Here is an 11,820-nt window from a genome sequence, read left to right as displayed (position 1 = left end):
TTTGGTGAAGGGAACAAGTATCAAAATCCAGGATGCACAGAGAACCCCCCTCAAGATCAATAAAAATAAGTTCACACCCTGTCATCTAATAGTAAAACTTACAAGTCTCAGTGACAAAGAGAAAACCTGGAAAGCAGCTCAGGACAAGAAATCTGTAACATACAATAGTAGAAATATTAGATTGGCAGCAGACCTATCCACAGAGACCTGGAAGGCCAGAAAGGACTGGCATGATATATTCAGAGCACCAAATGGGAAAAATATGCAGGCAAGAATACTATATCCAGCTAGGTTGTCATTAAAAAATAGAAGGAGAGATTAAAAAAACTTCCAGGACAAACAAAAACTAAAATAATTTGCAAACACCAAACCAGCCCTACAGGAAATATTGAAAGGGGTCTTCTAAGCAAAGAGAGAACCTAAAAGTAACAGACCAGAAAGGAACAGAGACAATATACAGTAACAGTCACCTTACAGACAATACAATGGCACTAAATTTGTATCTTTGAATAGTTACCCTGAATGTAAATGGGCTAAATGTCCCAATCAAAAGAAACAGAGTGTCCAAATGGATAAAAAACAAGACCCATCGATATGCTGTCTGCAAGAAATTCATTTTAGACTCAAAGATACCTCCAGATTTAAAGTGAGGGGGTGGAAAACAATTTACCATGCTAATGGACATCAAAAGAAAGCTGGGGTGGCAATCCTTATATCAGATATATTAGATTTTAAGCCGAAGACTATAATAAGAGATGAGGAAGGGCACTATATCATACTTAAAGGGCCTGTCCAACAAGAAGATCTAACAATTTTAAATATCTATGCCCCTAACATGGGAGCAGCCAATTATATAAACCAATTAATAACAAAATCAAAGAAACACATCAACAATAATACAATAATAATACAATAATACAATAATACTGAAATGGACAGATCATCAAACAAAAGATCAACTAGGAAATAAAGGCTTTAAATGACACACTAAACCAGATGGACATCACAGATATATTCAGAACATTCTATCCCAAAGCAACAGAATACACATTCTTCTCTAGTGCACATGGAACATTCTCCAGAATAGATCATATCCTGGGTCACAAATCAGATCTCAACTGGTACCAAAAGATTGGGATCATTCCCTGCATATTTTCACACCACAATGCTTTGAAACTAGAACTCAACCACAAGATGAAAGTTGGAAAGAACTCAAATACATGGAGGCTAAAGAACTCTAATAAAGAATGAATGGGTCAATCAGGAAATTAAAGAAGAACTGAAAAAACTCATGGAAAAAAATGATAATGAAAACACAACTATTCAAAATCTGTGGGACACAGCAAAGGCATTCCTGAGAGGAAAGTATGAAGTATGTAGCCATACAAGCCTTTCTCAAGAAACAGGAAAGGTCTCAAGGGGCACCTGGGTGGCTCAGTTGGTTAAGCCTCTCCCTTCGGCTCAGGTCATGATCTCAGGGTCCTGGGATCGAGCCCCACATCGGGCTCTCTGCTCAGCAGGGAGCCTGCTTCCCTTCCTCTCCCTCTGCCTGCCTCTCTGCCTACTTGTGATCTCCGGCTGTCAAATAAATAAATAAAATCTTAAAAAAAAAAAAAAAGAAAAGAAAAAAGAAACAGGAAAGGTCTCAAGTACACAACCTAACCTTACACCTAAAGGAGCTGGAGAAGAACAGCAAAAAAAAAAAAAAAAAAAAAAATAGCCTAAACCCAGCAGGAGAAGAGAAATAATAAAGATCAGAGCAGAAATCAATGAAATAGATACCAAAATAACATTAGAACAAGTCGATGAAACTAGGAGCTGGTTCTTTGAAAGAGTTAATAAGATTGATAAACCCCTGGCCAGACTTGGCAAAAAGCAAGGAGAAAGGACCCAAATTAATAAAATCATGAATGAAAGAGGAGAGATCACAACCAACACCAAAGAAATACAAACAGTTATAAGAACATATTATGAGCAACTATACACCAGCAAATTTGACATTCTGGAAGAAATGGATGCATTCCTAGAGACATATAAACTACCAAAACTGAACCAGGAAGGAATAGAAAACCTGAACAGACCCATAACCAGTAAGGAGATTGAAGGAGTAATCAAAAATATCCCAACAAACTAGAGCCCAGGGCCAGACAGCTTCCCAGGAGAATTCTAGCAAACATTTAAAGAAGAATTAAGATGTGTTCTCCTGAAACTGTTTGAAAAAATAGAAATGGAAGGAAAACTTTCAAACTCATTTTATGAGGCCAGCATTAACTTGATCCCCAAACCAGACAAAGACCCTATCAAAAAGGAGAATTACAGACCAATATCCTTCATGAACACTGATGCAAACATTCTCATCAAAATACTAGCCAACAGAATCCAACAGTACATTAAAAGGATTATTCACCTCAACCAAGTGGGATTTACTCCTGGACTGCAAGTTTCATTCAACATCTGCAAATTGATCAATGTGCTACAATATATTAATAAAAGAAAGAACAAGAACCATATGATACTCTCAATAGATGCTGAAAAAGCATTTGACAAAGAACAGCATCCTTTCTTGATCAAAACTCCTCCCAGTGTAGGGATAGAGTGTATATACCTCAATATCATAAAATCCATCTATGAAAATCCCACAGCGAATATCATTCTCAATGGAGAAAAACTGAGCGCTTTCCCCTTAAGGTCAGGAACATGGCAGGGATGTCCACTATCTCCACTGCTATTCAATATAGTACTGGAAGTCCTAGCCTCAGCAATCAGACAACAAAAAGAAATAAAAGGCATCTGAATTGGCAAAGAAGAAGTCAAACTCTCACTCTTTGCAGATGATATGATAATTTATGTGGAAAACCCAAAAGACTCCCCTCCAAAATTGCTAGAACTCATACAGGAATTCAATAAAGTGTCAGGATATAAAATCAATGCACAGAAATCAGTTACATTTCTATACATCAACAGCAAGACAGAAGAAAGAGAAATTAAGGAGTCAATCCCATTTACAATTGCATCCAAAACCATAAGATACTTAGGAATAAACCTTACCAAAGAGGCAAAGAATCTGTACTCAGAAAACTATAAAGTACTCATGAGATAAATTGAGGAAGACATAACGAAATGGAAAAATGTTCCATGCTCATGGATTGGAAGAACAAATATGGTGAAAATGTCTATGCTACCTAAAGCAATCTACACATTTAATGCAATCCCTATCAAAATCCCATCCATCTTTTTCAAAGAAGTCGAAAAAATAGTCATAAAATGTATATGGAACCAGAAAAGACCTCAAAAAGCCAGAGGAATGTTGAAAAAGAAAATTAAAGTTGGTGGCATCACAATTCCAGACTTCAAGCTCTATTACAAAGCTGTCATCATCATGACAGTATGGTACTGGCACAAAAACAGATACATAGATCAATGGAACAGACTAGAGATCCCAGAAATGGACCCTCAACTCTGTGGTCAACTAATCTTTGACAAAACAGGAAAGGATGTCCATTGGAAAAAAGGCAGTCTCTTCAACAAATGGTGTTGGGGAAATTGGATAGCCACATGTACAAGAATGAAACTGGACCATTTCCTTACACCACACACAAAAATAGACTCAAAATGGATGAAAGATCTCAATATGAGACAGAATGCATCAAAGTCCTAGAGGAGAACACAGGCAGCAACCTCTTCCACCTCAGCTGTAGCAACTTCTTCCTAGAAACATCACCAAAGGGAAGGGAAGCAAGGACAAAAATAAACTGATGAGATTTCATCAATATCAAAGGCTTTTGCACAGCAAAGGAAACAGTCAACAAAACCAAAAGAAACTGACAGAATGGGAGAAGATATTTGCAAATGACATATCAGATAAAGGGCTAGTATCCAAAAATCTATAAAGAACTTATCAAACTCAACACTCAAAGAACAAATGATTCAATCAAGAAATGGGTAGAAGACAAGAACAGACATTTCTCCAAAGAAGACATACAAATGGCCAACAGATACATGAAAAAGTGCTCAACATCACTTGGCATCAGGGAAATACAAATTAAAACCACAGTGATATACCATCTCACACCAGTCAGAATGGCTAAAATTAACAAGTCAGGAAACGACAGATGTTGGCGAGGATGCAGAGAAAGGGGAACCCACTGTTGGTGGGAATGCAAGTTGGTGCAGCCAGTCTGGAAAACAGTATGGAGGTTCCTCAAAAAGTTGAAAAATAGAGCTACCCTATGACCCAGCAATCGCACTACTGGGTATTTACCCTAAAGATACAAATGTAGTGATCTGAAGGGGTACATGCACCCGAATGTTTATAGCAGCAATGTCCACAATAGCCCAACTATGGAAAGAACCTAGATATCCATCAACAGATGAATGGATAAAGAAGATGTGGTATTTATATATATATATCATGTGGTATATATAACATGTGGTACACACACACACACGAATACTATGCAGTCATAAAAAACCAAAATCTTGCCATTTGCAACGATGTGGATGAACTAGAGGGTATTAAGCTAAGTGAAATAAGTCAATCAGAGAAAGACAATTATCATATGATCTCTCCGATATGAGGAATTAGAGAGGGAGAGCGGGGCCTTGTTGGGAGAAAGTAGGGAAAAAATGAAACAAGATGGGATCAGGAGGGAGACAAACCATAAGAGACTCTTAATCTCGGGAAACTGAGGGTTTCTGGCAGGGGGAGGGATAGGGTGACTGGTTGATGGACATTGGGGAGGGTATGTGCTATGGAGAGTGCTGTGAATTATGTAAGACTGATGATTCATAGACCTGTACCCCTGAAGCAAATAATACATTATATGTTAATTTTAAAAATGCTGTCATTCGTATTCAATAAAATATTACCCTTTTTCCTTTAAAAAAAAAAAAAAGGAGAAGGGATGGGGGAGGGGAGCAAGGTGTATCGTTAACCTTTGTTGAGCTCCTACGGTACCAGGCACTGTGTGAAGTGCCCCTCCTTTATTCCTACAACTGCTCTATGGGGTAGTAATATTATCATCCCATATCACAGATAAGGAAGTCAAGGCTGGAAAAGATAAAGTGTCTTACCCAAAGTCACACAGCCAGTCAGAATTAGAAACCAGTTTCTTTTTTTTTTTTTTAAGATTTTATTTATTTATTTGACAGAGAGAGATCACAAGTAGGCAGAGAGAGAGGGAAGCAGGCTCCCCGCTGAGCAGAGAGCCCGATGCGGGACTCGATCCCAGGACCCTGAGATCATGACCTGAGCTGAAGGCAGCGGCTTAACCCACTGAGCCACCCAGGCACCCCTAGAAACCAGTTTCTTTCAACTTTACTAGAAGCCTCTTTGAGCCCCACTCTTAATCTCTCCCTGGAGACTTTGTATTCTCCTGGAAGCCTACTTTCCAGGTGGGAAAACTGAGGTCCAGAGAGGGGCAATGTCTTGACTGAAGGCACACAGGACATCCTGGCAGGGCCTTGGCTTCTTCAAGAGGCCCGGTTCTCCCCTGCCTCAGGCCAGACCTGTGGAGAACTGCCACAGCTGGGCCACCTCTGCTGTAGCCCTGGCTGGTCCACTCTGAACACTGGCTCAGCTCCCTAGGCTGAGATGGGCCAGGGCCTGTCCTCAGTAGCCTTGGGTCTTTCCCAGTGGGTGGGGCATCCTCCCAGAATCTTTTGCTCAGCAGCTGGGCCACTGACAGCACCAGCCTGCTGCTGTCCAATCCTTCCCCCTCTCACCCTACTCACCCCCCGCTCCTGCCACGTTTCAGAGTCCTCTACATCCTCTGGACCAATATCCTCCCTTTCTCTATGTCACTCTCCCTTCACCCAGGCTTCATCCAGCTTCTCCCTGCCTATAGCCAGAGGGAGCTCCCCCAAACTCAGAGCTGAGTGCTTTGTGCCCCTCTCCTGCAATTTGCTTCTGTGGCTCCCTTACAGCCATTAGGAGAAGCCCCAGCTCCTCTCCAGTTAAGGCCCTTTGACATCTGGCCCCACCCCCCTGGGCCACTGTATTTCCTGCCACTTCCCCATGGCCCCAAACTCTGACCTCTTCAAAAGTGCCCTGTGTGACTGCATAGGCATCCGAGAGCCTCCAAGTCTGCACACATTATTTCTTCTTCTTGAACCACCCTTTCCCTACCTCTCCATCTGGGAACACATGAAGTTAGCGGGTGGGGAACAAATGAAGGATGACAGGGCCTCTCCAGGGAGGGTTATGACTCTTTTCTGTACTTGCAGTTTTGGTGACCTCATCCAGTCTTGGGACCTTGAATTCCATCCTCATGCTGATGTCTCCCAAACAGGTATCTGCAGCCCAGACCACCCCTAGATCTCCAGACTCATAGAATCAAAGACCCACATTTCTACATGAATGTCTGTTAATGGCTCAAAGTTTACACACTATAGCAAGAACCCTGCTCTTCCCAACCACGCTCCCCCTACCCCACTGAAAACCCCACTCTCCCATTCCATCCCAGTCTGCCTGGTCTCAGTGGCTGAGCCACCATCATCTCTTACCTTCTAGTATCTCATATCAGTGGAACGATACAATACTCATTTGTCAGAATTTCCTTCCTTTTTTTTTTTTAAAGATTGTATGTATTTATTTTAGAGATAGAGAGACCTTGAGTGGGGGGAGGATCAGAGGGAGAGGGGCAAGCAGATCTGCACTGAGGGCAGAGCCCAGTGTGGGGCTGGATCCCACAACCCCAAGATCATGACCTGAGCCGAAACCAGGAATCAGACAGTCAACCAACAGATCCACCCAGGAGGCCCAGCGTATCCTTCCTTTTTATGGCTGAATAACATTCCATTGTACAGGTAGAGTGCATTTTGTCTCTATGCATTCATTCATCAATGGATGGACACTTGGGTTGGTTCCACATTTTAGCTACTGTGAATAATGCTGCTATGAACGTGGGAGTGCAAGCCGTGTTTGAGTCCCTGTTTTTAATTTTTTTGAATGTACATCTAGGAGTAGAATTGCCAGCTTTTTTTTTTTTTAAGATTTTATTAATTCATTTGAGAGAAGGTGAGAGAGAGAGAGAGAGAGAGCACACAAGCAGGGGAGGGGGTCGGGGGACAGAGGGAGAAGCAGACTCACCATTGAACAGGGAGCCCGATATGGGACTCCTGGGCAACCCTGGGATCACAACCTGAGCTGAAGGCAGACACTTAACCAACTGAGCGATGAATTGCTGGCTTCTATGTTTAACTTTTTAGAAACTGTTGAACTGTTTTTGATAGTGGCTGCGTCATTTTACATTCTGATCAGCAACGTACAAGGAAGGTCTGGCAGGCATCCAGCTCCACATCCTTGCCAACACTTGCTATATTCTTGGTTTTTTGTTTTTGTTTTAAATACAATAGCCAGGGGCGCCTGGGTGGCTCAGTGGGTTAAAGCCTCTGCCTCAAGTCATGATCCCAGGGTTCCTGGGATCGAACCCTGCATCGGGCCCTCTGCTCGGCGGGGAGCCTGCTTCCCCCTCTCTCTCTGCTTGTCTCTCTGCCTACTTGTGATCTCTGTCTGTCAAATAAATAAATAAAATCTTTAAAAATAAATAAACAAAAAACCAACCAACCAAATAAATAAATACAATAGCCATTCTAATGGGTGTGAAGTGATATTTCATTGTGGTTTTGATTTTCGTCTCCCTAATAACTAAAGATAATGAGCACCTTTTCCTGTGCTTATTGACTTTTGTATATATCTTCTTTGGAGAAATGCCTATTTAATGCCTTTGCCTTTTTTTCCTCCCAGTTTTGAATTAGGTGTTTGTGGTTGTTGAGTTGTAGGTGTTCTTTATATATTCTGGGTATTTATCCCCTTATTGGATATGTGATTTGCAAATACTTCCCTCCACTCCCATTCCATGGGCTGTCTTTCCACTCTCTCGATAGTGTTCTTTGATACACAAAAGGGTGTAGACTTATTCTTTGAAGGAAAATTGGAGTGGCAAAAAACACCAGGGAGACAAATAGCAAATAACAACTACAACCATCCACTAAAGGGCCCAAACCAGAGCTCCAGGATCATCCGAGATTCTCCTTTTTCATTTACTTCATCTATCCATCCATCCATTCATTCATTCACACTCATTCACTCATTCATTTACTTATTGGACAAACTCAGAATCTAGTGGGAGAGAAAAATATGGACATAGATAATCCTCATGCTGGGTGTCAAGAGCTACAACCCTAAGGAAAGCCAAGAGGGGGGGCTGAGGGTGGGTGTACAGTTGAAGACATCCCATGGCTTAGCCCTTTAAAATGTCTTCAAATTCACCCCTCCTCTCTGTTCCTGTGGCCACCAATAGCCCCTGCCTCTAGTCTCACCCTGTTAGTCTGGGCCCTCTGAGAAGCTAATGCCAGGATGGGATAAACTATAGAAGGATTTTTATTAGGTGAAACACCTGTGTGAGAGGTAATGAGGAGGGAGTGGAAGGCTGGGAGAGCTGTCAAGCTGTGATATACATCTAGCCCCAGGTGAAGAAGAGAGGGAAGGAAGATTGGGTGGAAGGATCTAGCCTGCCAGATTGTCTAAAGAAGGTCTGGTAGATGTCAGGCAGTCCCGTGTCTCCCAGGAAGGAACCTGCCTTAGTAAACCCCTTGTGTTAAGTCATTGGCTGGGCGCATCCCATGGGAAGCCTGGCCTTGATGCAAACAAAGAGCACAGCAACCCTTGGTCAGTTATAGTCTCTGGAGTTCAAGGTCTGTGAGGCTCATTTTCTTGAACCCCACAACCCCCACAGAGGTGCCAGAGTGCTCTTTCTAAAATGCAGTCTCACTGTGCCATTCCTCAGCTCAAACACCTTCCACGGCTCCCCAGTGTCCTCAGGGTAAATCTTTAAAATCCCTAAATCCTTATCCTGGTTCTCAAAGTCCTGTTGGGGGAAAGGGGGCAATTTACCTTTTGTGCTCCATTGCTCACTAATCCTCACTCTTAAGCACAGCCTATATCCCTCAACCAGACCGGACAGACTACCCATTGCTTCCTGGATGTATATTCTCTTCTATTCCCTTATGCCTTTGCCCATATTGTGCCCTCTGCCCGGAAAGTCCTTACATCTCTCCCATCAAAGCCCAGCTCAATGTCAACTGCTTTCTCCAGCTTCCCAGTCAGCAGCATTCCTGGCTCTATCTCTGGTTCAGGCCCACATCCTCTGGAGTAGACAGTGGATTCCTGTGGCTGTGACAGAAGAAGGGGGCAAACAACTGCCACTGTCCTCTCGGGCTTTGCTCCTACCTTCCCAGAGCAAGATGGCTTATATGGCCTCAAAACAGTCTCACACCCCCCATCTTCTCTCCAGTGGTTACAACAGAAACCCACTGCACAGAATGCAGGACAACCAGAGATTGAAGCCCACCCCGATCCAAGGGCTTTCTCTCTCCCTCCTCCACTTGCAGTCCTGCCTTCCTGGACTTACTTAGGATGTAATGGTTTATTTTTAGACCACATACTGGACTGGGAATCTGCTTGACGCCTGAGGTGTAACCAGACTCTAGGGTGGCACTAGCCTTGAGCTCTAGCTGGCAGAGGAACCATGAGAAGGTCCAAAGGCTGTGCTGGGGGCTAGGGCCCCTGGGAGGCAGCACACTAGGGCAGATGAACCCTCTACTGAGCTCCAGAGGGTGGGGGGCTTTCTTTCAGGGCATGAGGTACTCCTACAACCTGACCCACCTGAGCCCCTCCTTTGACAGTTGGAGCTCAGAGAGGCCAAGGTTACCAGAGGTAGACCAGGGACTGAATTCATGTCCCCACAGCATGGTCAGGCTTCCCAAAGTTGGAAAGTGGAGCAGAAATGATTGTGTCCTTGTTCTTGCTCTGGCGTTCTCTCCCATTCTGTGTGCACCTCCAGCTACACACCTTGGAGAAACCACTAACACAGATGGCCTGCAGGCTGGATCCAGTTTTGTTTGGTCACAGATATTTTGAATTTTTAAAAAAAATTGTGGTAAGATACACATAACATAAAAGTTACCATCTTAACCATTTTTAAGTGTACAGTGCAGTGACATTGAACCGTTAGATGTCATGCAGCCAGCCCCACCATCCATCCCCAGAACTTTCTCATCTTCCCCAACTAAAACTGTACCCATCAAACAGGAACTTTCCATTCTCCTACCCCAGCCAGCCCCTGGCATTGGCCTTTCTATTTCCTGTCTCTATAAATCTGACGACTCTAGAGACCTCATCTAAGAGGAACTATACAATATCTGTTCTTTTATAACTGGTTGATTTCACTTAGCATAATATCCTCAGGGTTCATCCATGTGGTAGCACGTGTCAGAATTTCCTCCCTTTTTAAGACTTAATAATATTCCATTTATGGATAGACCACATTTAGTTTATCCATTCATCCACTGATGGACCCTTGGGTTGTTCCTACCTTTTAGAATTGTGTATAAGGCTGCTATGAATGGGGGTGTGCAAATATCTCTTTGAATCCCTGCTTTCAATTCTTTGGGGCATATGACTCAATGTGGATTTGCTGGATCATGTGGTAATAATACTTTTAATTTTTTTGAGGAAGCATTTTCACAACAGAATTTGAAATTTTAAAAAATTAGTTGCCAGCATGAGAAAAAACTTGTTAGTGTATAAGAAAGCAACAGATTTTTGTATCCTGCCACATTACTGAATTGCTATATGAGTTCTAGTAGTTTGGGGGTGGAGTCTTTTGGGTTTTCCATATACAGTATCATGTCGTCTGTGAAGAAAGAGAGTTTGACTTCTTCTTTGCCAATTTGGATACCTTTTTTTCCTTTTTGTTGTCTGATTGCTATTTCTAGGACTTCTAGTACTATGTTAAACAACAGTGGTGAGAGTGGGCATCCTTGTCATGTTCCTGGTCGCAATGGGAAGGCTGTCAGTTTTCCCCATTGAGGATGATATTTGATGTGGGTTTTTCATAGATAGATCTTGTGAAGTTGAGGAATGTTCCCTCTATCTCTATACTTTGAATCGTTTTAATCAGGAATGGATGCTGTATCTTGTCAAATGCTTTTTCTGCATCAATTGAGAGGACCATGTGGTTCTTTTCTCTTGTTGATTTGTTCTATCACATTGATTGATTTGCGAATGTTGAACCACCCTTGCATCTCATGGATAAATCCCACCTGGTCATGGTGGATAATCTTTTTAATGTACTGTTGGATCCTATTAGCTAGGATCTTGTTGAGAATCTTGGCATCCATATTCATCAGGGATACTGGTCTGAAATTCTCCTTTTTGGTGGGGTCTTTGCCTGGTTTGGGGATCAGGGTAATGCTGGCTTCATAAAAAGAGTCTGGAAGTTTTCCTTCTGTTTCTGTTTTTTGAAACAGCTTCAGGAGAATAGGTATTATTTCTTCCTTGAATGTTTGATAGAATTCTCCAGGGAATCCATCAGGTCCTGGGCTCTTGTTTTTTGGGAGGTTTTTGATCACTGCTTCAATCTTGTTACTAGATATTGGTCTATTCAGATTGTCAGTTGCTTCCTAATTCAGTTTTGGAAGTTTATAGTTTTCCAGGAATGCATCCATTTTTGTCTAGGTTGCTTAATTTATTGGCATACAACTGTTGATTATAAGTTCTGATGATTATTTCTATTTCCTTGGTGTTAGTCGCGATCTCTCCCTTTTCATTCATAATTTTATTAATTTGGGTCCTCTCTCTTTTCTTTTGGATTAGTTTGGCCAATGGTTTATCAATCTTATTGATTCTTTCCAAAAACCAGCTTCTAGTCTCGTTGATGTGTTCTACTGTATCTCTAGTTTCCATCTCATTGATCTCTGCTCTAATCTTGATTATTTCCCTTCTTGTGTGTGGGGTTGGCTTAATTTGTTGTTGAT

The sequence above is a fragment of the Martes martes genome, assembly GCF_963455335.1.
Source record: "Martes martes genome assembly, chromosome: 1".
Taxonomy (NCBI): domain Eukaryota; kingdom Metazoa; phylum Chordata; class Mammalia; order Carnivora; family Mustelidae; genus Martes; species Martes martes.
Note: the sequence above shows the minus strand (reverse complement) of the source record.